At 44.1% G+C, this 26543-nt stretch overlaps 1 long non-coding RNA gene across 1 annotated transcript; it reads right to left on the reverse strand.

Moving 5' to 3' along the window:
* Positions 1 to 3689: 3689 nt before the first annotated feature.
* LOC115898598 lies at positions 3690 to 23885 on the reverse strand. The gene is made up of 4 exons (XR_004058280.1): positions 23847 to 23885; positions 16873 to 16984; positions 6321 to 6497; positions 3690 to 4143 (listed from the first exon to the last, which is right to left on the reverse strand). It is a non-coding gene; the product is annotated as an uncharacterized LOC115898598 (long non-coding RNA).
* Between the last annotated feature and the right edge of the window lie 2658 nt (positions 23886 to 26543).

A 26543-nucleotide genomic window follows, 5' to 3' on the forward strand; every position in this document is an offset into this window, starting at 1 on the left:
GTGCCCACCACCACGCCTGGCTACATTTTTTTGTATTCTTAGTAGAGACAGGGTTTCACCGTGTTAGCCAGGATGGTCTCGATCTCCTGACCTTGTGATCTGCCCGCCTCGGCCTCCCAAAGTGCTGGGATTACAGGTGTGAGCCACTGTGCCCGGCCAACACTGTGATTTTTAAACCTCTTGGTGTTGAGCCAAGTATTGTTCACAAAACGCATACTTCATAAACTCTTTTAAACCAACCACAGCTTTTCTATTACTAAAACTTGCTTAAATGACAAAAGACAGGTATTATCTCACAGTCTCTGTGAATTTTCAAACAGCGGAGTTCAGTTAAGCACACAGTTCCCTGCACATATAAAAAATGGAAAATATTGCAACAAAAAAAGATCTGGAATTTTCCATCCACACAGCTGTTGCTGCGTGGCATCTGTGGTGTAACCTTCACTTGATGGAACTAACTCCCATAATCCCACGCAAGAGAAATGATCCCATTCCATTACAGTCCTGTCACTATACAGGGCAATAGCATCAGAAATGATTAAGAAAAGAAGAAAAGACACCGCTCTCAAAAAAAAATGTGATGAAAAGTGTTACAGTGCACTAGATCAAGAATTTGAAAACTCATAGTAATTTCTATATTTGTGGGTTTCCAAATGACAGGTGATTACTTAGTATGCCCATTCTATTTATGTATCTATGTATGTATGTATTTATTTATTTATTTTTCGAAACGGAGTTTCACTCTTGTTGCCCAGGCTGGAGTGCAATGGCACGATCTTGGCTCACTGCAACCTCCGCCTCCCTGTTTCAAGCCATTCTCCTGCCTCAGCCTCCCGAGTAGCTGGGGTTACAAGTATGCACCATCATGCCCGGCTAATTTTGTATTTTTAGTAGAGATGGGGTTTCTCCATGTTGGTCAGGCTGGTCTTGAACTCCTGACTTCAGGTGATCCACCAGTCTCAGCCTCCCAAAGTGCTGGGATTACAGGCTTAAGCCACCACGCCCGGCCACCCATTCTTTTGCTCATAAATTATGAGAACAGAGAACAAGAGATATATGACTTCATCAGCTAGTCCTAAATTATGTTAGTCACTTATAGGAGACCTCACCGAGACCCCCACACATACATAATAGGGAGGATTTTCCTCGACAAACGTGGCCAATTCAGATTCATCAGTAGACAACTCTTTCTTTCACATCATATTCCTCACTTCTTTCCTGCTAGTCAAACGCTGCGCACAAAGAGGCTGCTTCTTGAAATGTTCTTATATTTTGCTTGGTTTCAACAGCCCTGCAGAAAGTGGTGGGGAAGTAATCTCCAATCTGCAGAAATGACAGAAGCCAGGAGGCTGTGGGTCTCCTTAAAACTTTCACCTCCGCTCTAAATACCCAGGCTGCCAATCTCCCCATCCCTAGAGTTTAATGGGGGAAGTTCAATGTCATTGCACGTAGCGTCATCTGACATGTTTATAAACACACAGAGGGAAAGCAGAACAGAACATCCGCAGTGTGTTCCTTAAAAAGACTCTTCTCAAACTTCCACAAAGTCACACAAGCCGCATATGAATGTAAAAGAATCCACGAAATCCTGGAACCAGCCTGCCCAGCTAAAGCTGTTTGGAGCGCCATGTGTTAGGCTGACCCAAGACTTTTCACTCGGTAGGAGCTACATAATTGCTTGGTTAATATACACTTGGATTAAAGAAATTCTCAGAATAGTCAAATTTGTCACCTCAGTTCTAAGGAGTGAACTAAAAGCAAAAACTTAAAACACAGATACTTCCTCCCTTTTTCTACCTCGATCCCTCCACCTCTCTCTCTCCTCTCTCTCTCTCTGTCTCTCTCTCTCTTCTTTCTTTCTCTCCCTTTCTCTCTGTCACTCACTCAATCTCAGACATTCACTACCCTGAAGCCCCCTCGGTCCTGCCTCAGGGAAAAGGACTCATGAGGCCAAGGGGATGTAGGGGATGCGCCAAGCTGAAGCCTTCCGCTTCCAGACCGTGCCTGTAGGCCCTAGCACCTCTTCCCTACATGGGGACAAGTGTGAGGGCCCCCTAGGGTATACTGATGGAGGATCTGTACCAGGGTGTGAAGACCTCCCACCACAAAGGTCAGAGCCTGAGGGAGTAGCAGAAAACCCGGGCGTAGCCCAGGGCTGTGCGCTGTGCATCACTTTGTATCTGCATTGCCAGGGAGGCCAAGGAAGCTGCAACCAACCCTGGCTGTCTGAAGTATGGCCTGGAAGGTAGCAGGTTAGAAGAGATTATCTTCAGCAGGTGGTTAGCTTGATTTACGGCTCATGGTGTACACCCAAGGCAAGTGGGGGTCTGTTTGTGCCCCAGCCCTGGACCCTCAGCAACGTTGGAAAGGGCCTGCAGGCCACACCCCAGGTAGCAGGAGAGACAGAAGACAACAGAAAATGCAAAACCAACCAGGCAGAGAACAGCTCAAAGAGGCGCGCATGGGAAAGCCCGAGACACAGCTGCACAGACAGAAGCTTGACCTGGGCGCGTGGAGAGTGAGGGCCCAGCAGTGCCCAAGAAACTGGCCCCACCCAGCCAAGGATTTCACAAGGAACATTCCAAATGCCCTGCTTGTCACCCAATGCCCAGTTGCACACGCTAAATTATTGCACATCTCTGAGCTTCCTATTATAATATTATAACCACTGCCTGCTGTTATCACACTCTTTTGAGCTAGATTGCACCCAACAGAGCGTTTCATTGCTCTTGTCCTGTCTCAGGCTGTTCTTCAGGTGACAGAATTAAAATAAAGAGGTGAGTGTGTGTGTGCATGCATGCAGTATACACCACATGCACACAAACATAAAGATGGACCACCAGGCCAGGCGTGGTGCCTCACACCTGTAATGCCAGCACTTTGGGAGGCTGAGGCGGGCGGATCACTTGAGCTCAGGAGTTTGAGACCAGCCTGGGCAACATGGCGAAACCTCACCTCTACAAAAAAAAAAAACAAAAATTAACCAGGCATGGTGGTGGGCACCTGTAGTCTCTCTCGGTGCTCTCTGAGGGCGCCTCACTGCCCTGGACTTCCCCCTCTGTCACCGGTCCTTTCTTCTAGGTCCCCTGGGGTCCTCTCCCGCCTGGGATGGTGGTGTTTCCCCAGGAGCTCCCCTGCTCCCCTTCTTGTGACCCATTCCTCAGTTTCCCTGGGCCCCTTGACATTCACGGATGACTTCCAGTCTGCAGCTCTATACTGGGGCTTCCTCCAAGCTCTGGACTTTGAATGAACCAGAAATATCTCAAAGTCAATATGTTGGGCATTGGAGTCACTATGGCTCCTTCCTGGCACTCTATTCCATTCCAGTATTATTATATTTCCCCTAGGAGGCAGAAGGGCAGAATTGGTGACTTCCAGGGAGGATGGAGGGACATAGATGATTCGTAAGTTTCAAGCATGCATGACAAATCAAACTTGATGACAAATCGTTCAGCAAGACTTGACTAGTACAGATTACTGATTTTGTTGGCTATACACCCACAGGAAGATGCACTTCCCCAGAGTTTGGGTCACAATGGGGTCTCCTGTCACATTGCAGATACCCAATGAGTATTCAGTGAAAAAACAGATGAGTGAGAATTGATTAATAGACTTAGAAATGACGAGGCAGGTTCCGTTTGCAAAGGACTGAGTCATATTATAAAATCCTCAATTGCAGCATAACTGGATAAGGTGTTTCTGTAATTCCCTGAGTGTTATATAATGGGTAGCGATTAGGGCTCATTTAGTTGCAAATAACAGAAACCAGCACTCTAACCAACTTCTACACTCAAGGTAAGGTAGTAGGCCCTGTAACAGAGAGGCCCAGCAGGAAGGCTAAAGAGAGGCAAGACTTGAACTGGTCTCAGAAAATCATCAGGACCAAGATCAGGTTCTTTGCAGTTCTCAGCTCTGCCCTGTCAGCCTGAGTTTTCCTTCCAGGTGGGGTCTCCCTCGCAGGCCCCCGATGAGTGCAAGCCATTCCGGCTGCTTCCTGCCTCTGGTCCAACAGACAAGAGTCTTTTCTGGCAGCACCCAGGAACGAATAAGGCCTTCCTTTCCCGTTGTCTTTGCGGCAGGTGTCGGTCTCTGGATGCATGAACAGGACCAGCAGGGATGGAAGAGGCTTTGGCTGGGATCCAGCTAATTCACATGTCAGATACAAAAATGGGAGAGAATGAATTCCCCAGCAGGGAATCAGGGTTCTGTCGAGCAGAGTAGTGGGAAATCTCTGCAGAAAATGCGAACTCTAAATGTAAAATCTGCCGTGTATACGTAATGACTGCAAATGTCAAAAACCTAAAGTCAGTGTTAAACATTGAGCAAAATTTTACTTTTCTAAGATCATTTCTTATCTCAAATTGTAACTCTGTCAATTTTTAAGGACAATGGAAATTTTTGATGTCTTGATTGTGGTAGTAACTGCATGACTGTTTGAATTGGTCAAAATTCGTAGAACTTCAGCAAAGTCTAGAGACTTTACGTAAAGGTCTAGATAATAAATATTTTTGAGATTGAGGGCCAATACTGTTGCAATTACTCCAGCTTGCAGTTGCAGCAGCAAGCAAAGCAGCCATACACAAAATGTAAATGAACAGAAATGGTTACATTACCAGAAAACTTATTTTTTTAAAAAAAAGGTCAATAGGCTGAATGGGATCCCTGAGTTGTATGCAGCCTGAGGAGCCCTGAACTTAAAAAAAATATGAATTTTATTGCAGTTAATTAAACCTCAAGAAAAAAACAGAATAAAGGAAGACAAAGGAAAAATAAATGCTCTAGGGGAGAAAACTGTAATTCCTTCAACTTAACCTGAAGTGAAATGTCATCAAAAAAAAGAGAGGGGCTGAGTGAAATAAGTTCATGCCTGTAATCCCATAACGTTGGGAGGTTAAGGCAGGAAGATCACTTGAGGTCAGGAATTCCAGGATCCAGTGATCCGTGATCACACCATTGCACTCCAGCCTGGGCAACAGAGCAAGACCGTGTCTCTAAAAAATAAATACATAAATAAATAATAAAAGACAACAGAGGTACAGTACTCCCCCTTTATCTGCTGTTTTGCCTTCTGAGTTTTCAGTTACCTGAAATCAACCATAGCCCAAAAATATTCCATGTAAAGTTCCAGAAATAAACAATCCCTAAGTTGTAAATTGCCTGCCATTCAGAGTAAGGTGATGAAATCTCTCATCATCCTGCTCCATCTTGCCTTGGATGTGAATCCCCTCTTTGTCCAGTTGGTGATCCGACCAGCTGTCTCAGTGTCACGGTGCTTATTTTACCTAATAATGACCCCAAAGCACAAGAGGAGTGATGTTGTCCATTTGGATATGGACAGCATAAGAGAAGCCATAACGTGCCCCCTTTAAGTGAAAAGGTAAAAGTTCTCGACTTCATAAGAAAAGAAAAAAAAAATCTTATGCCAGACTTGCTAAGATCTACAGTAAGAGCAAACCTTCCATTGGTAAAATTGTGAAGAAGGAAAAAAAATTCATGCCAGTTTTGCTGCCACATCTCAAACTGCAAAGGTTGTGGCCACAGTGTGTGATAAGTGCTTAGTTAAGATGCAAAAGGCATTAAATTTGTGGGTGGAAGACCCGAACAAAAATGTGTTACAGGCCGGGTGTGGTGGATCACGCCTGTAATCCCAGCACTTTGGGAGGCCAAGGCAGGAGGATAGCCCGAGCCCAGGATTTTGCGACCAGCCTGAGTAACACACTGAGACTCCTATCTGAAATATACACATATTGAAAAAAAAAAATTTTTTTGAGATGGAGTCTCACTCCGTCACCCAGGCTGGAGTGTAATGGTGCGATCTTGGCTGACTGAAACCTCCGCCTCCCAGTTCAAGCGATTCTCCTGCCTCAGCCTCCTGAGTAAATGGGATTGCAGGCATGTGCCACCATGCCTGGCTAATTTTTTGTATTTTTAGTAGAGACAGGGTTTCACCATGTTGTCCAGGCTGGTCTTGAACTCCTGATCTCAGATGCTGTGCCCACCTCGGCCTCCCAAAGTGCTGGGATTACAGGCGTGAGTCACTGTGCCTGGCCCATATTGTTTTTAATTTAAAAAATAGTAAGAAGGACGTGTTCTGATTGATAGCAATCTGGTCCAGTGCTATCAGCGGTTTCAGGCATCCAGTGGGGGTTTCAGAATGTACCCCCTGCAGATAAAGGGGCACTGAGAGGGATTTCCTGATGGTCGTTGTGCAAAGGCTGAGCCAGAAGATTTACAAAAGTTAAACAAAGAATGTTTAACTTGGCTTTTGAAGACATTTTATTGACTCACTTGGTAAACTTACTAAGAAGTCGAGTACCCACCTCTGTTCTTGACAAAGGCATCTATCTGCAGCAGGCTGTGTTCACATCACCACTCCAAAACTGAGTTTCGTTAGGTTTTTTGTTCGATTGTTTTTTTCCAGCGGGATGACTTTGACAGTCATTATCTTGTGCTTCTGGTTCTTTATTGTTTGCTCCTTTACAGCATGGCAATCTTCACTGGACAGAGATTGTGAAGGAGAACCAGTCATTTATTCCCTTACTACAAATAATGGCATGAACAACGCAGCTCCAAGGCCATGAGTCCATCCAAACTGAATGGAAAGTCAAACTTTGGGGACCCAGAAAGTGAATGCTCTCAAGAAGGAAAGTAGGGCCAGGCACGGTGGCTCACGCCTGTAATCCCAGCACTCTGGGAGGCCGAGGCAGGCGGATCACTTGAAGCCAGGAGTTCCAGACCAGCCTGACCAACATGGTTAAACCTGGTCTCTACAAAAATTAGCCGAGCATGATGGCAGGTACCTGTAATCCCACCTACTCAGGAGGCTGAGGTGGGAGAATCGCTTGAACCTGGGAGGCGGAGGTTTCAATGAGCCGAGATGGCACCACTGCACTCCAGCCTGGGCAACAGAGCGAGACTCCATCTCCAAAAAGAGGAAGAGGAAGAGGAAGAGGAAGAGGAAGAAGAAGAAGAAGAAGAAGAAGAAGAAGAAGAAGAAGAAGAAGAAGAAGAAGAAGAAGAAGAAGAAGAAGAAGAAGAAGAGGAAGAGGAAGAAGAAGGAGGAGGAAAGGGGTGGTGTGGGGTGGGGGAGGAACGGGAGAAGGAAAAGCAGGAGAGTTCAAAATCAGAGCTCATCAGGCGGCATTCAAACACCCAAATTGACGTACACAAAGTGATACAGGGGTGTTACTGTGCGTGCGGAAATGCAGGTTTTATACAAGATTCACAATCAACCTCTATCATCTGGATTTTTTAAGCTGAAGAACAGATAAAGAATCAAGGTGTTCACCTCATCTTTAAGTAGAAGAAATAGATTTTTAAATCAATCAAAGGTAGCTGATGTGCAGCTCGATCAGCTGGAATTTTCCATGATGTTCCTTCCCCCACACAAATATCAAGCCCTCGGAGCACGTATATTAAGGAGCAACAGTCATGTTAGGCATGGCTCCAGGAAGACAAATAAGACATGATCTACCCTTAAATAACTGAGAGTCCGGTTGGGAAGACAGATGCATACACAAATATTTAAGAAAATCTGTGTTCTAACAGAGTCTCTCTAAATACTTTAGCAACTCTAAGCCAATTTAATTTATAAGAGGTAGGCAGGGCACAGTGGCTCACGCCTGTAATCCCAACACTTTGGGAGGCCGAGACAGGTGGATCACCTGAACTCAGGAGTTTAAGATCTGCCTGGCCAACATGGTGAAACCCCATCTCTACTAAAAATACAAAAACTTAGCCAGGCATGGTGGTGGTGCCTGTAATCCCAGCTACTCAGGAGGCTGAGGCAGGAGAATTGCTTGAACCCGGCAGGCGGAGATTGCAGTGAGCCGAGATCGTGCCACTGCACTCCAGCCTGGGCAACAGAGTGAGACTCCATCTCAAAAACAACAACAATAATAATAATATATAAGAGACGATGTTAAACATGAAAGTAATAGTTCCCTTTGAATCAATACCACTAACAAATATAAGAAGAATTGTGCAAGAACAAAACTGATATATCATTCATTTCCCCCCTCATAAACCTCATGCTTCTAAGGATAGGGGTGCAGAATTTTCTTTCTTTAAAAAATGCTAATAAAGCAGAAGGGGTATTTTAGTTGTTTTGTTTTGTTTTGAGACAGGATCTCACTCTCACTTTGTTGCTCTGGATGGCACTAACATGGCTCACTGCAGCCTCGACCTCCCAGGCTCAAGTGATCCTCCTGCCTCAGCCCCATCAAGTAGTTGACACTACAGGCATGCACCACCATGCCCAGCTAATTTTTAATTTTTTTGTAGAGACGAGGTTTTGCCATGTTGCCCAGGCTGATCGCCAACTCCTGAACTCAAATGATCCTCCCGCCTAGGCCTCCCAAATTGCTGGGATTACAGGCGTTAGCCACCGCACCTGGCCCAGAAGGTTTATTTTAGCCTGATTGCTTTTTGTGTGTTTCTTTGGATTTTACTAAGGAACTTGAAGCTTATATTATTAAGAGGGATTAGAAATAAAGTTAAGCTAAAACAGATCATCAGAGTTAACTTTAGTCACAATCCTGGTCTTAGCAACTACAGAAAGTTTTAAAGACAAAATTGTGATATGGTTGAGATGACCAAACCATGAAGCTAAACTTAGGTTGAAAGCAGAAGGTCACTTTTTCCATTGAGTCATTCCCTAGAATCAGACATAAATATCCCCGACACTCTTTGCACTGGACACAAAATGGTAAGTCAAGAATAGCTCCTACAATTGATTACACTCCCTGCAAGTTTATTTTGGAATGTGCCACCTCATATAAGGAGTTTTCAAATTGTAAAGACACCTCGGAATGATCACCAGGGGTGTTTGTTTCCTAGGTACCACCTCGTAGAGAGCTTGGTTCAGGAGACTAGCATGGGCCCAGGAATTCACTCATCCCACAAAGTGTATCACATTCCTACTGTCACCAGGAGGGAACCATGAGCTACAGAGGCAGTAACCAGCATGTGTAACCAATATGCCAGATGAAGTTAAATTTCATCAATACTATGGCTGCTTTTCCATTAATTTTGTCACTGACTAAGATTTTATTTCCTTAAAGTGACAGCCATTTCTATTTATCTGAAGTTAATGGTTTTCCCTCATCAGCGAAGGAACTATATCAGCATTTCTTTTTCTTTGCACCTGGTACAAAATAGAATCCTGTACCCCCAGCATGAGGCATTTCTAAGGTCCCTCTCACTACAGCCATCTGTAGTGTCTTTTGACAAAAGAAGGAATCTCAAACCCAACTACCTAGAAGGGAACAGACTTTATATGCAATCACACAACCACTTTTTATTTTATTTATTTTTTATTTTATTTATTGATTTTTTTTGAGATGGAATCTCCCTCCGTCGCCCAGGCTGGAGTACAGTGGAGCCATCTCGGCTCACTGCAAGCTCCGCCTCCTGGGTTCACGCCAGCCATTCTCCTGCCTCAGCCTCCTGAGTAGCTGGGATTACAAGCGTGCACCACCACACCCAGCTAATTGTTTTATTTTTTATTTTATTTTTTATTTTTAGTAGAGACGGGGTTTCACCATGTTAGCCAGGATGGTCTCGATCTCCTGACCTCATGATCCACCCACCTCAGCCTTCCAAAGTGCTGGGATTACAGGCGTGAGCCACTGTGCCCAGTCAAGAGATGGAGCCTCACTCTGTCACCCAGGCTGGAGTGCAGTGCCGTGATCTCGACTCACTGCAACCTCCTACTCCTGGGTTCAAGTGATCCTCCTGTCTCAGCCTCTACAGATGTGCGCCACCACGCCCAGCTAAATTTTGTAGTTTTAGTAGAGACAGGGTTTTGCCATGCTGGCTAGGATGGTCTCAAACTCCTGACCTCAGGTGATCTGCCTGCCTTGGCCGCCCAAAGTGCTGGGATTATAGGCGTGAGCCACCACATCCGGCCACACAATCACATTATTTGTTGAGTCCAAGTATGCCAACATCTATTTACGGCTAGCCAGTAACTGATTGGGGCCCATTTGATTTTGCAATGGCAATTACACTGTTTGTTGCTTATCCCTAAGTAAATGACACAGCTGTGCCTAAGTAAACTGGCTGAACGGGAGATTTGGTGATTGTCTAATCCGGGATTGGACAATTACAGACTGATTTATGGTTTTGTGAAAATAAAGTTTTATTAGAACTCAGACACATCCATTCATTTGCATATTGTCAAATGCAACATAGAAGCAGGTTTCTGTCACTTACACTTAAAAGAGCCCTACATAGAAAAGAACAGAAAAACATAGGAGAATAAATATGAAGGACTCTAAATATCCAGGGAGGGAAATGTTCAACCTTTCTAGTAACTAAAGGAATACACATTCTCTTTTTAAAATGGGACTTCAAAAAAATTCGGTGGCATCTCTACCATGTATTTGTGTATGTGTCCTCTGAACTAAAATTTTCTACCTCAAAGTAGTGATACCATAAGCATTTTTACTTCTCTTAATTATACTTTTCTGTATTTTCTAAATTCTTACTAATGAGAATCTGTGATTTCTATATATTTAAAATTTTAATTTTCCTTTTCCCTTTTTTATTTTTATTTATTTTTATTTATTTATTTTATTTTATTTTATTTTAGACAGAGACTCGCTCTGTCACCCAGGCCGGTGTGTGGTGGCATGATCTCGGCTCACTGCAACCTCTGCCTCCCGGGTTCAAACGATTCTCGTGCCTCAGCCTCCAGAGTAGCTGGGGTTACAGGTGCCTGCCACCACGCCCAGCTAATTTTTGTATTTTTAGTAGAGATGGTGTTTTACCATGTTGTCCAGGTTGGTCTCGAAATCCTGACCTCACATGGTCCACCCGCTTTGGCCTCCCAAAGTGCTGGGATTACAGGCATGAGTCACCATGCCTGGCCATTCTTTTTTGTTTCGTTGTTTGTTTGCTTTGTTTGTTTTTTTATTAGATAAACTCATAATACATCAGGTGTGAAACATGTAGGACCTGGAGAGTAAGATATTTTCAAAGAATTCCAAGTATTTGATCACTCATAGGGGGAAGATGAGTGAAGCCTCAATGGTGACTTCATGGTTCAGAGAATATTTTGTTCAGCTTCTCAGCACACCCTGACTGTAGCATATTTATTATTGCTGCAGATTTAATAGCAGTACCAGTATCGTGATTGCATCATATATTTAAGATACTTTAATTTATTAGATCCTGATTTGAGTGTGGTAGCGGTAGTATGCTCACCAATATCCAAGGACCTTCCCTGAAGAAGGACTAAACATCTGCATGGTTGAACTCAGCTGTGGCCGCGTGACTTGTTTTCCCCAATGGAAGATGATAATTAAGACATTTTAGTGGGATACTTCATGAGCCACATTGTGGCTGTCATTTTCCCCCATCTCCATCAGCCTCAGTCCCTACATGACTACAAAAAGCAGAGTCCCCCAGCCAAGTTAGCAACACATAGTTGTAAGACATTGAGCTTATTCGTTCCTGCGCCGTAACAAAGCCTATCCTCACTAACACAAGGGAATCCAGGAAGAGACACCATTGGGGAATCTCTGGAAAGGTAAGCAGGATTGCATGAACTGTGTTGCAAAACGTATCTCAACAATGTGACCTAATGTTCTTTTTTCTTGTTATTTTTACATGCCGTAATTATTATTCTTGATATTTTACTAACTTAGCAAAAGGTTCTAGTGCTTTTTGAGCCTTAAACAAGCAATCTGAGGGGAAACCTTGGCTGTATCAGAAGCTTTAACATTCACAGCACAACTCACACGATGCACTGAATTCCACTGCCATCATCGGAGTAAACCACACGCAAGCCCACATTCTGTAATGTATTACCCAACCCGCGACTCCCTCAGCCCCCAGGCTCAGGAAGGGAAGAGGCTGTAACAAGAACCACACAAGCAGCTATTAGTAATTCTTCCCAGATCTGTTTTATTCCCATTCTAAGCATGAGTTTTGACCCAAGATTGTTGTCTTGTGGAAGCTAATTTAAATCATTTCATTAAATTCAGGCTCAGCTTGTGAAATGTGCATATCGGGGGGAGAGTGTCTTTGTGTTGCATGAGGGATGTGCAAATAGAAAGAAACCATCCTTCACAGCACAGTAAAGGAAGAACGCGTTTCAATATAAATTTAAATATTAATTGCCGGCAATTACCTCCAGCGACCTTGCCTATGAAGGATATATAAGGAAGAGTGAAATTACTTTTTTTTTTTTTTTTTTTTGAGATGGAGTCGCGCTCTGTCGCCCAGGCTGGAGAGCCATGGCCGGATCTCAGCTCACTGCCAGCTTCGCCTCCCAGGTTTACGCCATTCTCCTGCCTCAGCCTCCCAAGTAGCCGGGACTACAGGCACCCGCCACCACGCCCAGCTAGTTTTTTTGTTTTTGTTTTTTTTTTGTTGTTGTTGTTTGTTTGTTTTTTTAGTAGAGACGGGGTTTCACCGTGTTAGCCAGGATGGTCTCGATCTCCTGACCTCGTGATCCGCCCGTCTCGGCCTCCCAAAGTGCTGGGATTACAGGCTTGAGCCACTGCGCCTGGCCGAAATTACTTTTTAAAAATAGATTATCATCATACAGAAGTCAAAGAGTCCCATGGTCCAAACGTTTGTGTCCCCCCAAAATTTCTAACCCCCAAGGTGAGAGTATTAGGAGGCTGGGCCTTTGGCAGGTGATGAGGTCATGAGGGTGGAGCCTCAGGACTGGGATCACTGCCCTTATCAAAGGGACCCCAGAGAGCTCCCTCACCCCTTCCACCATGTGAGGACACAGCGAGAAGTCAGGAAGCCCTTACAAGACACCAACTCTACCAGTGCCTTGATCTTGGAATTCCAGCCTCCAGAACTGTGAGCAATAAATGCCCGTTGTTAATAAGCCACCCAATTAATGGTATTTTGTTACATCAACACAAATGGACTAAACAAATAGCTTCTCACAAGTTAAACTGCCTCATAATAAAGGAATGCACACACACACAGGCACAAACACCACCTACAATGGAGTAATCCATTTATACACACACACACACACACACACACACACACACACCACATGCCATCTTCCATGAGGCAATGCACATGTGCTTATACACAGGCACATATGCCATCCACAGTGGATCAAAGCACACACACAGAGGCCAATGTGCTATCCAAAACGGAACACGTGCACATGCGCAGCCACACACACGGGGACGTGCAGGGACACATACAGAGAAACAGACACATGCACAAAGGCACACACACCATCTGCAATGGACAACAGCACATGCATGCATACACAAATGCACACATACAAGAGATACCATAAGAAGTATTTGCATCACATTTAAAATGAAATTTCTACATTACCAGGGCTTTTCAAAAAAATGCCTGTCTTCCCAAACCACATCACTAAGAGTTTGGGCTGTATCTTGCATGCTGATGTAAAAACTTTCTTGGTTGGTTGTCAGGGAATTTCTACTGTCATAACATTTTCACCATGCTTGACTGTTGACTCAACGAGGTAAACCACAATGTGTTATGAAAATACAATTTCCCTTTGGCCTGGGGCAGGCAAGGTCACCTAGCATAGCAATGCTGTTCAATGCCAAGATTGCCTGAGATGTTACTCTTTGGCAAATTAAACAGCATACATTCTGGCTGAGGCAAGAGATTAGGTAAAACAGAGTGATATCAAAAATATCAGAGCCACGTTTGTGTGTGTGTGTGTGTGTGTGTGTGTGTTTTGCCATGTCATGTGTAGAAGGTTCAAAAGAAACTCTGCCTTTTAAGAGTGATAGCAGCCACAGGGACTCTCATGGGTGAATGTGGGGATAATTTCAGCATTAAAAAAGTAATAAAACAATAGTGATGGTAATTCTTATGCCACGTATAACAAAAAAGAAGCCAGGAATCAAGAGTGATACTCAAAAGCTGAGAGTACAGAAATAAAGCTCTTCTTCATGGAAAGATTTCAACCAAGAACTTTAGAAGAAATGACAGCATTAGCAATGCACCAACTTGTAACCACCAATGGACTACCTCAATAAGGAAGGGATTATGAACAGAACACAGTCTCAAATATCACGCCCAATTGTCTAATTCCTTACACAGGAAAGAAGGTATCTGCACAAGGGCGAGATCGGGTGGACACAACCCTCACCAACAGATCCAACTCAGCAAAAGCAATGCAAGAACAACTTGACCATCTGACCCCTATGAAACTCAATGAAAAGGACATACCAAGTCTTCTTGCCAAAGATGTCCAACCCAAATCAAAACATGAGGACGCAATCTGACAAATATGGATCATGGGACGTTAAAGACAGCTGGCATTCGGGCATGGTGGCTCACGCCTGTAATCCCAGCACTTTGGGAGGCCGAGGCAGGAGGATCACTTGAGCTCAGGAGTTTGAGACCAGCCTGGGTAACATGGTGAAACCCCGTCTCCACAAAAAATACAAAAATTAGAGGGCATGGTGGTGTGCACCTGTGGTCCCAGCTACTCGGGAGGGTGAGGTGGGAAGATCGCTTGAGCCTGGAAGGCTGCGGTTGCAGTGAGCCATGATGGCACCACTACACTCCAGCCTAGGTGACAGAGAGAGACCCTGTCTCAAGTTAATTAATTCATTAATTAATTAAAAGACAGCTGGGATGGACTTTTCCCAAAAAGGTCACTTCCACACAATAAAAACTAAAGGCAGGCAGACTGTTTTAGATTTTTCTTTTAAATACAGTCATAGCCACATGCAGTGCATGACGCTTAACTGGATTTCAGATGTTTCTAAGGCTGTGAAAGGACATCTTGTGCTGACACAGAAAGCCCTGGCAGCCACCCAGTGGACACAGGTGTCCAGATAGGTGTGGCAGTCACTTTTTGCTCCGGAGAGTGCTCAAGTTGGAGGTGCGTGGTGCAGGTTTGTGAGCCCCTGCCTTGGTGACAGCATTTGGGCAAGGCTGAGACCCAAGCTGTCAGGTTAAGGCCAGGTAGGGGGTGCCGGGCACTCCAGGCGTGCCCCTGGTGACAGGTACAGGCAGCTCGCCCAGACGCCCTGGGGCTGAGACATCAAGCACCAGGGTCCTCACAACTATCATTTCATTTTATGTTATTATTTGTATACATTGATGGAGTACAACTGTAATTTTATTACACAGCTTTTAGTGCAGCCATCACCTGAATAATGTACATTGTACCCCTTAAGTAATGTTTTATTGTCCACTTCTCTGCCACTCCCCAACCTTCCAAGTTTCCATCGTCTGTCATTCCACACTCTATGCTCACTGACTACGGTTTTGATGCAGAAGTCCCTGGAAGAACTTAACACAGTTTCCTCTATCGAACCCTGGCATCCTTTTGCTAGTGACACCATTTTTAAAAAGGAAAGAAAAGATCCCAGCAACAATTTCGAAAAGGGAAAAGACAATTTAGAAAGTCTTAGGCTAATATTTGAACACTATCAGACTGATCATTTGTGCCTCAATTTATATCACTTGGAAAGACATCGTAATGATATATAGTTTAGAGAATTAAATTGAATCCATTTAAACTTTGTATTTATATATTAGTTCACATTACTAAGGATTTTGTACTTTTCACATTACTAAGGATTTTGAATTTTAGCACTATTCAAAGGGTAATTTTCAGGATGAAATCATATATGTAACGTGCTGAACTAAGTGCCTACCACACTGTAAGTATACACTGCATTTGCTTACTTTTCTTCCAGTAGAGTATCTAGACTTGTGACAATTTAATGAAGAGTGAGATTGGGGGAAGAGATGTCCCTGAATCTGCACTCGTGTGAGCAAAGCTACTCATGGCAATCCTCCAAGGTTGTAAACTTTTACATTTGAAACGTGCACCCCGACACCAGCCCTAATCTAATCCCACAGGACTTCCCAGCTACTTAAGCAATTACATCAGTTGCAGTGAAATTAAGTTTACACACTGACACTGAAAGGAAAGATAACAACAAAAATTGAAACTCAACTTCAACAATGACAACTGGGCATGATTCATAGACTGCAAAGCCGAAGGGACACGAATTATCTCCAGCTCTTCTCAGCACTGAAGAGAAGAGCATGAAAAGGGCTATAAATCAAACTTTAATTTAGAAATTTCCTGGGATTTCACTTTCATTTATGATCATCTTATTCCTAAAGGACTTCTAAGTCACTCTCATCAGTAAAAGAAACAGATAAGCACCTCACTTAAGTACAAATCATGGCTGATGTGTCTCAATTCCCTAGCTCACCTCGCAAAAATATGTCTGTGCCTGTCATTTATTTTTTTTTTAAATGTGATCCCGAATAAATTTTACATTTCAGGATATGTTCCAATCTGATGAAAATCAATTCTAAATTACATCATGGGCTAGGCACGGTGGCTCACGCCTATAATCTTAACACTTTGTAAGGCCGAGGCGGGAGGATTGTTTGAGACCAGGAGTTTGAGACCAGCCTGGGCAACATAGTAAGACCCCGTCTCTACAAGTTTTTTTAATTAAAAAATAAAATAAGATAAGTTACATCATGCCATACTCTTAGTAGATAAAACGTTTTAATTTGGTAAGGAAAGGGTTTTAGCACAGCAGTTCTTTGTAAAAATTATTTTCCCTTTACCCAAGACCCAAGCCTCCCCATTGCTGTAATTTCATCTTTTTTTGTTTGCTCATTTGAGACAGGGTCTCACTCTGTGGCCCAGGCTGGAGTGCAGTGGCACAATCATGGCTCACTGCAGCCTCAAACTCCTGGGCTCAAGCAATCCTCCCATCTCAGCTTCCCAAAGCACTGGGATGACAGGCACAAGCTCCTGCGCGGCCTCATCTCTTGAACCTGTTAGATGGTGCCACTATGTTTTCAATGCAGTGTGTATTCAGTGTGCCCTCCACCTCTATAGGACTCAGGACAAAACATTACCTCCTGGATTCTCTTTGCCTCTTCATGATGGACGGCAATCCACCCCATCCAGGAGGCTCTGATACAGTAAGGACCCACATGCTAGCAGCCATATGCATGCTTTTTCTTCTCTCTTATTCAAAAAAAAAAAAAAAAAAAAATCAAGATCTTACCAACACTTTTCTATGTAGTACCTGAACCATGTTGCAAAGGGTAAATTATCCATTTAACAATTATTTCTCACTCTGTCCAAATCAATAAGGCTTGGAGACACAAAGATATGCCATTTAAAAATTACACACAAAAAAGCCTACAGAATCTCTAACGCAGGGGTCAAGAAATACACCTGCAAGCAAAATAAGGCTTTATAAATAAAGACTAATTAGCATTCAGCCACGCTCATGTGTTTATATATTGTCTATGGCTGGAGACAACTGAGTTAAACAGTTAAGACAGTGACCCTATCTGCCACAAAACCTACGAGATTTGCTACTGGTCCTTTACAGAAAGTCCACTAATCCCAGCTCTAACAGAAATGAAGTGCAGGTAGCATGTGCAACTTTAAAGCTCTCAGTAGCCATATTAAATCAGGAAAAAGAAGCAGGGGAAGTTAATTTTAATGACACATGTTAGCCCAATATATGCAAAATAGGATCATTTTAACACATAAGGAATATTAAGTTATTAATGAGAAATGTTCTATTTTTTCCATAAAAAGACTTGGAAGTCTGGTGTGTTTTACACTGATCAGATGTCATTTCGATTCAGACTAGCCTCAGTTCAAGTGCTCCCTAGCCACTGGTGACTAGCGGCCACCACACTGGTCCTTATACATCTGAAGAGCATGCCAAGTGAGAAGAGAAAAAGATGAAAAAGAACGCAGTTTCCACTCAAGGCTGCAGCTTCAGACAAGTCCAATTACACAGTGATTGTGAGAATGTACACTTTCTGCTCATCTAAGTAGATCCCAAGTAATATTTGGGACATACACTAAAGCATCATTCGTTGCATTGAATGAGATTCACACACAACCCAGTGTCCTGTATTTTATCTGGCTCCTAAGCCTCTGTCCCTGAACCCTCCTGCTTGTCAGTAAAAACTCAAGTGAGGGGTAGCAAGCAGAGGCCAGGCCTGCTGAGATGCCTCCCCTACCGTAAGCTCTGCCAAAGATGCCGCCAGAAGTCTTTGCTTGGCTCGTGCAGGCATTTAATTCTTTCTGAAAATTGTTCACAGGAGTATACCCACTGGCCTTGTAAATCAATTAAAAATACATTCACCCGGGTACAGTGGCTCACGCCTGTAATCCTAGCACTTTGGGAGGGCGAGGCAGGCGGATCACTCGAGTCCAGGAGTTTAAGGCCAGCCTAGACAACATGGCAAAACCCTGTCTCTACTGAAAATACAAAAATTAGCCAGGCATGGTGGCGCACACCTGTAATCCCAGCTACTCAGGAAGCTGAGGCAGGAGAATCGCTTGAACCTGGGAGGTGGAGGTTGCAGTGAGCCGAGATCGCACCACTGCACTCCAGCCTGGGGGATAGAGCGAGGTTCTGTCAGGAAGGAAGGAAGGAAGGAAGGAAGGAGGGAGGGAGGGAGGGAGGGAGGGAGGGAGGGAGGGAGGGAGAGAAGGAAGGAAGGAAGGAAGGAAGGAAGGAAGGAAGGAAGGAAGGAAGGAAGGAGAAAAGAAGGAAGAAAAGAAAGGAAGAAAGGAAAGGAAAGGAAGGAAAGAAAGAAGAGAAGAAAAGAAGGAAGGAAGGAAAGAAAGAGAAAGAGAGGAAAGAAAGAAAAGAAAAGAAAAAAGAAAGAAAAAGAAAGGAAGGAAGGAAGGAAGGAAGGAAGGAAGGAAGGAAAGAAAAGAAAAGAAAGAAAGAACAGCCAAAAGAAAAGAAAAAATCAGATACATTAAGGATACATTCATCCAGCCCAAGGGCTGCTGGGTGTCATGCAGAAGCCCCTGCCTGCACCCTCTGAAGATGGGTCATAAATGTCATCACCAACAAATGAGTCTGCTAGTCGAAACACAGAAGCCATCTCCCTCTTAAGCAGAATTGCTTAGAGGAAAAAAAAAAAAAAAAAAAGAGTTTTGTCTCACCCAGACTCTAGGAACACTTTACAAAGAATATAAAGGACTGACAGAATCAAGAGTCTACAATAAGAGTTGACTATATGGCCAGGTGCGGTGGCTCACACCTATAATCCCAGCACTTTGGTAGGCCAAGGTGTGCGGATCACCTGAGATCAGCAGTTCAAGAGCAGCCTGGCCAACATGATGAAACCCCATCACTACTAAAAATACATAAGTTAGCTGGGTGTGGTGGCACACACCTGTAATCTCAGCTACTCGGGAGGCTGAAGCTGGAGGATTGCTTGAGCCAGGGAGTTGGAGGCTGCAGTGAGCTATCATCACACCACTGCACTCCAGCCTAAGCAACAGAGTGAGACTCTGTCCCAAAAAAAAAAAATTTTTTTTAAAAAGAGTGACTACAAATAACTTTTCTTATTGCTGTGGAAAAAAATGATAATCACCAATGTCTCCTTTTTGCGTCGAGGGACTATAGGCCAGCCCTTTTAGAATCAGTCAAAATGAAGAGCTTGGGAATAGACAATGAGATGTCCAAAGAGTAATTTTAGAACGTGAGAGCTGTCTGAGAACCCACATACAAATCCAAGTTGTAAAAAGCAGAGCTTGTGTGTTCTGTTTCCCATATCCGAGAAATCAGTGACACAGCTCAATATTTCTCCAACACAGAGCCTTCCAAATGTGGTTTCTTCCTAAGGCCACTGTAACAGAATTGAAAGCACAGGGTGAAAATTGGATTGTGTGGAACAGAGGACTGTCAGGTGAGAGAGCAGTTGGGGTCTGTGGTCGGGGGACACTTTGCAGATGAGTGAATCGGTGGGCAATTGTGGCATAATCAAAGTTGTCTACATGATTCGAATAAGTAAGAACAGACTCCCAAAATGAAGGAAAAGATCTAGTGACAGCCACAATTATGCACTTTTCCTTTTACTCATCTTGAAAAACTATTTGGGAGAAAATTTCTCACAGAAAGAACAGAGAAGATTTATGTCATGCTTTTGCAAGTTAATTTCCATGTGGAGTCAAATTTCTCATCATCAATCCATTAGTTAATGATTGTTCAGAAGACATTTCCATGCAGAATGAGGGTTATCTTTCAGTTGGAACAAATTTTTTTAAAACTCTGTGCACATTAGTGAGGTCAAATGAACATTACAACCTAGAAGACTAAAATAATCCCACTCCCAAACCAGAATGTTTTCTTTTCAGTGTTTCCCTTATCATTTCACCGTATAGTCTCAGCTACAAGTGAGGCATTGGGAGGGCTTGTCAAGTGTCCAGAATTCTGGGGCTATGCATTCAGTTCTCACGAGCTCTGCATTTGTGGCGGTAGCATCTTTTCCTCTTATTTTGCTGACAGCCTGCCCACCTCGTCTTGAGATACGTTTGTCCTACAAACCAGAATGCTCACTCCAAAACAGAAAGCATAAAATGCTCTGCAAAAACAACAGCCCGCATGGTATCAGTAGGCTTCTAAAGGAGTTGTTTCCTTCTCCCTATACCAGAAGAACATAGCCCATCAAATTCTCAAATTTCTCATTGGGCAGAAAGATTTAGTTTTGGCCAGGCGTAGTGGCTCATGCCTGTAATCTCAGCACTTTGGGAGGTCAAGGTGGGAGGATCACTTGAGCCCAGGAGGTTGAGGGTGCAGTGAGCGGTGATCATGCCACTACACTCCAGCCTGGGCAACAGAGCAAGATGCTGTCTCAAAAGAAAAAAACAAAAAAGCAAACGCTTGGCAGTCTATTTTTTTAAAATCTATGACAGAAAGAAATATTTTGTTTGTTTGTTTGTTTGAGACAGAGTCTCACTCTGTTGCCTGGGCTGGAGTGTAGTGGCGCCATCACAGCTCACTGCAACCTCCGCCTCCCAGGTTCAAGTAATTCTGCTGCGTCAGCCTCCCGAGTAGCTGGGATTTATGCTTAGTAGAGACGGGGTTTTGCCAAGTTAGCCAGGCTGGCCTCAAACTCCTGGACTCAAGTGATCCGCCTTCTTCGGCCTCCCAAAGTGCTGGGATTACAAGGGTGAGCTACTGAGTCAAGCCAACAGTCTGCATTTTTTACTTCACTAGAAGTTATCTTGTTCTATGTCCAATCTAGAATTCATTAATAAGAGGAAATAAAATGATGAATGCACTTAATGCCACTGACTTGTGCACTCAAAAAATGGTTACAATAGCAAACTTTATGTTATGTATATTTTACCACAATAAAAAAAACTAAAAGTGAAATAAAGCCAAATAACCATAAAAGGCCACCCTCAACACCAGGTTTATGGAGAGTCTTATTCTTGTGTTCCCAGCACCCAACGGATGCCAAACTCTGCTTTTCTCCCATGAGCTGGAGTTCTGGAAATTCATCTCCCCACTAAGCAGCACATTGTTTGGTCATCCTGGCCATTCAGTCCTGTCTGGGAATGTGGCCATAATTTAAATATGCTGTTAAAATGCAGAGCTATCTATTCACAGCATAGTCTACTTATTTAGCCATAGGGTGTAGACAAACAGAATTCTGTTTAAATATTTCCGCAATATCCAGTTACATCTCCAAATTCGATGACCACAGCTCATGTTTCCCCTTCCTTATTGACAATCATAAGCAATTTCTGGGCAAAGGGAAATGGTGGCTATTTTCATAAGCAATCACATTCTTTAATGAGGTTTTTTTTTCCTTTTTTGTTTTTGTCTACTTGCAGGTAATTTATGAGTAGGTGTATTTTGACTTTTTTTTTTTTTTTTTGAGATTAAGCTTTCCTAATATAATCCCACTCTCCAATCTGCTGTGCTGGTTGACTTTGGGGATGGTTGTCAGTGACTTGGTTTTGTGGCCTCTTGACTGTCTACACAGGGCACTCCATGGACTTGGAGGAAGATGGGAGAGTCCAGAGGTAAGGAGGATATTGCAGGGCTGGGACTAAATAACAAAGAAAAGGCCAGAGAGACTCCGGGAGAGCAAGATCAGTTCACACAGAAGAACGAAGTATATGGCAGGCGCGTGGGGCCAGGAGACCATGCAGCTGTGGCTGCAAAAGGTCAGTTCAGGAAGGGCCTATATTCCTGGCTAAGGAGTTTAGATTATACCCTACAGGGAAACGGGAGACCAGGGAAGGGTTTTCAGCAAGAGGGTATATGGTGAGCTGAATAGCAACTCCCAAAACATACATCTAAGTTTGAACTCCCAGAACCTCAGAATGTGACCTTATTTAGAATTAGGGTTTCTGCAGGTGTAATTACAAGAATCTCAAGGTGCGAACACACTGGGTTTAGGATGGTCCCCAAGTCAAATGACTGGTGTCCTTATAAGAGAAAGGAGAGGGAGATTAGAGACAGGGACAAAAGCACCATGTGAAGACAGAGGCAGAGACTGGAGTGACAGTGAGTCTGCAAACCAAGGAGCACCAAGGATTGCTGGCTCCCCCCACCCCTGGAAGCTAAGACAGCTGAATGGGATGGAGTCTCCCCCAGAAACTTCCAGAAGGGACCAGCCCTGCCGACACCTTGATCTCAGGCCTGTGGCCTCCAGAACTGTGACAAAAGCATTTCTGCTGTTGTAAGCCACCCCCAGTTCGTGGTGATTTGCTACAGCCGCCCCAGGAAATGAACACAGATTCACATTGTCAGATGTGCATTTCAGAAACATTACTGTGGCTTCTGTAGAGGAATATAGCTTGAACCAAAAGAGGCAAGCGTTAAAGGGAGACCAATCGGGACAACTAACGCAATAATTCAGATGAGAATTGAAAACATCCGGTTCCACACAGGGACAATGAAGATGAGGTTTAAGGCAAAGGACTTGCACAGACATCGTCAGATTGTCCCACGTAGGGAAGGGAGAGCAAAAGGACAAGGATAGGAGGTACTAGAGGGGTGCAGGGCACAAGTGCGGGTGACCTGGAAAAAACGGGACCACTGGGCCCTGGAACGGCAGGCATGAAGGGCATGGATGTAGATAAGGTTCCTTGCTGCTAAGTTAAGAAATGAAAGAACTTCCTGCCCAATGACCTCTATAAAGAGGCAAAGCCATCTTCTGAGAACGTGCAGGGAAGGAGTTGGGGGAAGCACTGATCATTTAACAAAGGATGGAAGACAGGGCTAAAGAGGAATGCATAGAATCGCTTGCTCTCAGGAGGGCCCAGCTGGGGTTGAAGATCACAATGCTGTAGTAACACATATTTGCTCAGTTATGCAATTTTTCCTTAGCAGCCATCAACTGCTTGGATGTGGACCAAGGAAGGCAGATGGCTGGGCTGATTCAAGACTGGGCTTCTGCACAGAGTGATGCACATTTCAGTTTGTTTCCAATACGAGCTCTGTTGCACTGATCGACTTCAATAAATTCTCTACAGAAACATCCAGTACACAAGGTACTCTCTAATGGATACATCATGTACTGTCATACGTGGGATGCTATGATAGCATTGAGAATGAATGAGCTATAGTGACAGCCGATAGGAACATTGCACATACAATGTTGGTGACAGATGCAAGACCCCAGAAGATACATGCTGTATGATTCCATTAATACAAAATTAATTCTTTTTGAGGATGTGTACATAGACAAACTGATTTAAAAAAAAAAAAAAGCAAGGAGATGATTTCCCCAAAAGCCCAAATAATGGTAGCTTCCAATGGTGACAGACTCCTAGTAAGATGGTAATCATAGGAGGCCCCTGAGCAAATGGCAGTGTTCTGTCTCTTCACTTGGGAAATCACTGATTCAATAACATGTATATGTCTCTGGAATGCTCTTTAACACTTATAGGTCATAAGTCACAATAAAAAATGAAAGGGAAGGAGGAAAATTCTCTGTGGCTCCAACAGCATCATTCATATATATACATATATATATATATATATATATATATATATATATATATATATACACACACACACACACACACACACACATTTTATTACCTTTTTTGGAGACAGAGTTTTGCTCTTGTTGCCCAGGTTGGCGTGCAATGGTGCGATCTCGGCTCACCGCAACTCCTTCCCGGATTCAAGCCATTCTCCTGCCTCAGCCTCCTGAGTAGCTGGGATTACAGGCATGTGCCACCATGCCCGGCTAATTTTGTATTTTTAATAGAGACGGGGTTTCTCCATGTTGGTCAGGCTGATCTCAAACTCCCAACCTCAAGTGATCCACCCGCCTCGGCCTCCCAAAGTGCTGGGATTACAGGCGTGAGCCTTCGTGCCCAGCCTATAATTTTAATACTCAACAAAATAGAGGTTAGTATTTCAATAAGCCAAGAACCTTTTCCAGTGACAAGCATTCGAAACTAAAGTCAAATGGGGCTACAAGAAAGAAAAAAGGAGGGAAAAAAGGAGGGGAGGGGAGGGGAGGGGAGGGGAGGGGAGGGGAGGGGAGGGGAGGGGAGGGGAGGGAAGGGAAGGGAAGGGAAGGGAAGGGAAGGGAAGGGAAGGGAAGGGAAGGGAAGGAGAAAAGAGAAGAAAGGAAAAAAGAAAAGAAACACATTGGTTCACATAACTGCAAATGTCATGTGTGGCCTTCAGGCGTGGCTAGATTCAGGTATTCCCAAGCTATCCAGGGAGGTCTCACCCCTTAGCTCCATATTCCTCAGTACCATTTTTGGTCTCAAGGAGTGATAAAAATGATGTGTTTTTTTTTTTTTTTTTTTCATCACTGGGTTTACTGGTACCTCTTTAGCAACCCTAGCAAAAAGAACAAACAAACAAACAAAAACAAAATAAACCAAAAAAAACCTTTGTCAAGAATTCTAATAGAAGCCCAGATCTGGCTGTCTCTGGGTCACGATGGGTCAAAGAAGTCGCCGTGGCCAAGGAATATGAGATGCCGTTTGGCCAGACCTGGGCCCCCAGCGCTGGAGCTCTGTATCTCAGGGACTGAGAATAACAGCCTGTGTTCCCCAGAGAAAATGTGAGTTGTTTTAACCGAAAGATAGAGGCCAAACACGGAGTCAGACCAAAACTACCAATGTCCACTACACATATTTTCACCTTCCTTTGGTGCTATCACCAAGCAGCAAATTTCTGTTCATTTCTCACTCGTATATTTCAAACACCTTCCTTCGCTTCCAACCCTCCCTGACTTAAGAAGCTAAGGCAAACAAAATAAAATACACACAAAAGAAGCAAGAGTTTAGAAGAAGGAAACAAAAGGCATGAAAAAAATGAGTGAATGATTATATTTCCCCTGCCTTTGGTCTCTAGTGAATCACCTACTAGAAATTTGTGCAAAAGGTCTGCATTCACTCAGGTACAGAATTCTTAGGAACCCTGATAGAGATTCCTGCTGGCACAGTTCAGTAGAAGAGAAGACTTGGAGCCTCCAGGGACGCTCAGCTGTTCCTTAAAGAGAGAGGTGAGCTTGAATAAAGGGGGAAAGATCGTGAATGGCCCGAAGGACTCCGGAGTGAATGACCCGAAGGACTCCGGAGTGTCCCGGACAAAGTGGATTTCCCCCAGAGGGAAAGGACGAACTCTGCCTACAGCTGACCAAGCCAGACGGCTCCCCAGGGCTTTGCAGGAAAATCACCACCAAAAATGTCTCCACCATCATGTCTGTGGTTCCTTGAATCCTTTATGCTTCTGCTGAAACTGCCAAGGCAGGACTTGAAGGCTTCGCTGTGCAAATTCAAAAGCATTCTGAGATCATCAACTCTCTGGAGTCACCACCATTTGGAACCAAACCTTAAAAAAGCCACCGAGACGAAGCTCCAATACACTTTCGCCTCTAGTCATCTCCTTTCCGAGAAAATCCATGATATCAGATCATCCACAACTTTGATATTTCTCCCCACATTTCTGAGTCTTTCGGCGGCCAAGAAGACTCCCTCTGTTTCTTAATAATTACTGATAATCGTTTCACCACAAAAGATACTACTTTGGATGAACAAGCTTTGTGGTTTCTGTCAAGTACAAACAACGAAGATTAAATTAACATCTTGAAAACCCACAGGGTGAGCTTGCTCCTCCCCTCCTTTAGTCTACAAAATTACCTGGAGCTCCTTCCCAGGTGCCAAGCACACAGATGTGAGCAAGACACTGAGACACCACTGCTGCCCTGCGCTATCACTCGGGAATCCTGTGTCCCTAGCAGCTTATCCAGCTGGCTCTCAGGCTACAGTGAAACTGCAATACAGAAGGAATATTCCAAAAGAGAATTGAAAATGCAGCTCTCATATGGGCAACAGGCCCAAGTCTAGCAGTTAACAGCTACCCTGCCCCCACCCCTCCCACTTCCCTGGGAGCAGCCCTGCTCTCCAGTCTGCAAACCCAGGGGCTGACGGGCCAGGGGCATCCCAAGGCCTGGGTGCCCAAGGGGTGCAAGCTCCTTCCCCACCCTCTCTGCTTCCCTTATCAAGTCTCTGAAGTGTTCTCCCCATCCCATAATGGGGAATAATCCCTAAAATTCAAAGGCTGAAGCTCTAATCCCCACTACCTTTTGGAATGTGACCGTATTTGGAAAGAGGATCTCTAAGGAGGTAATTAAATTAAAATGAGGTCATTAGGGTGGGCCCTGATCCAGTAGGACTGGAGTCCTTACAAGAGGAGGCAATGAGGACACAGGCACACACAGAGGGACAACCACGGGAACGCACAGGCCGTCTACAAGCCACCGCGAGGGGC

This window comes from Rhinopithecus roxellana, chromosome 7 (assembly GCF_007565055.1).
Source record: "Rhinopithecus roxellana isolate Shanxi Qingling chromosome 7, ASM756505v1, whole genome shotgun sequence".
In the NCBI taxonomy this organism is placed as follows: domain Eukaryota; kingdom Metazoa; phylum Chordata; class Mammalia; order Primates; family Cercopithecidae; genus Rhinopithecus; species Rhinopithecus roxellana.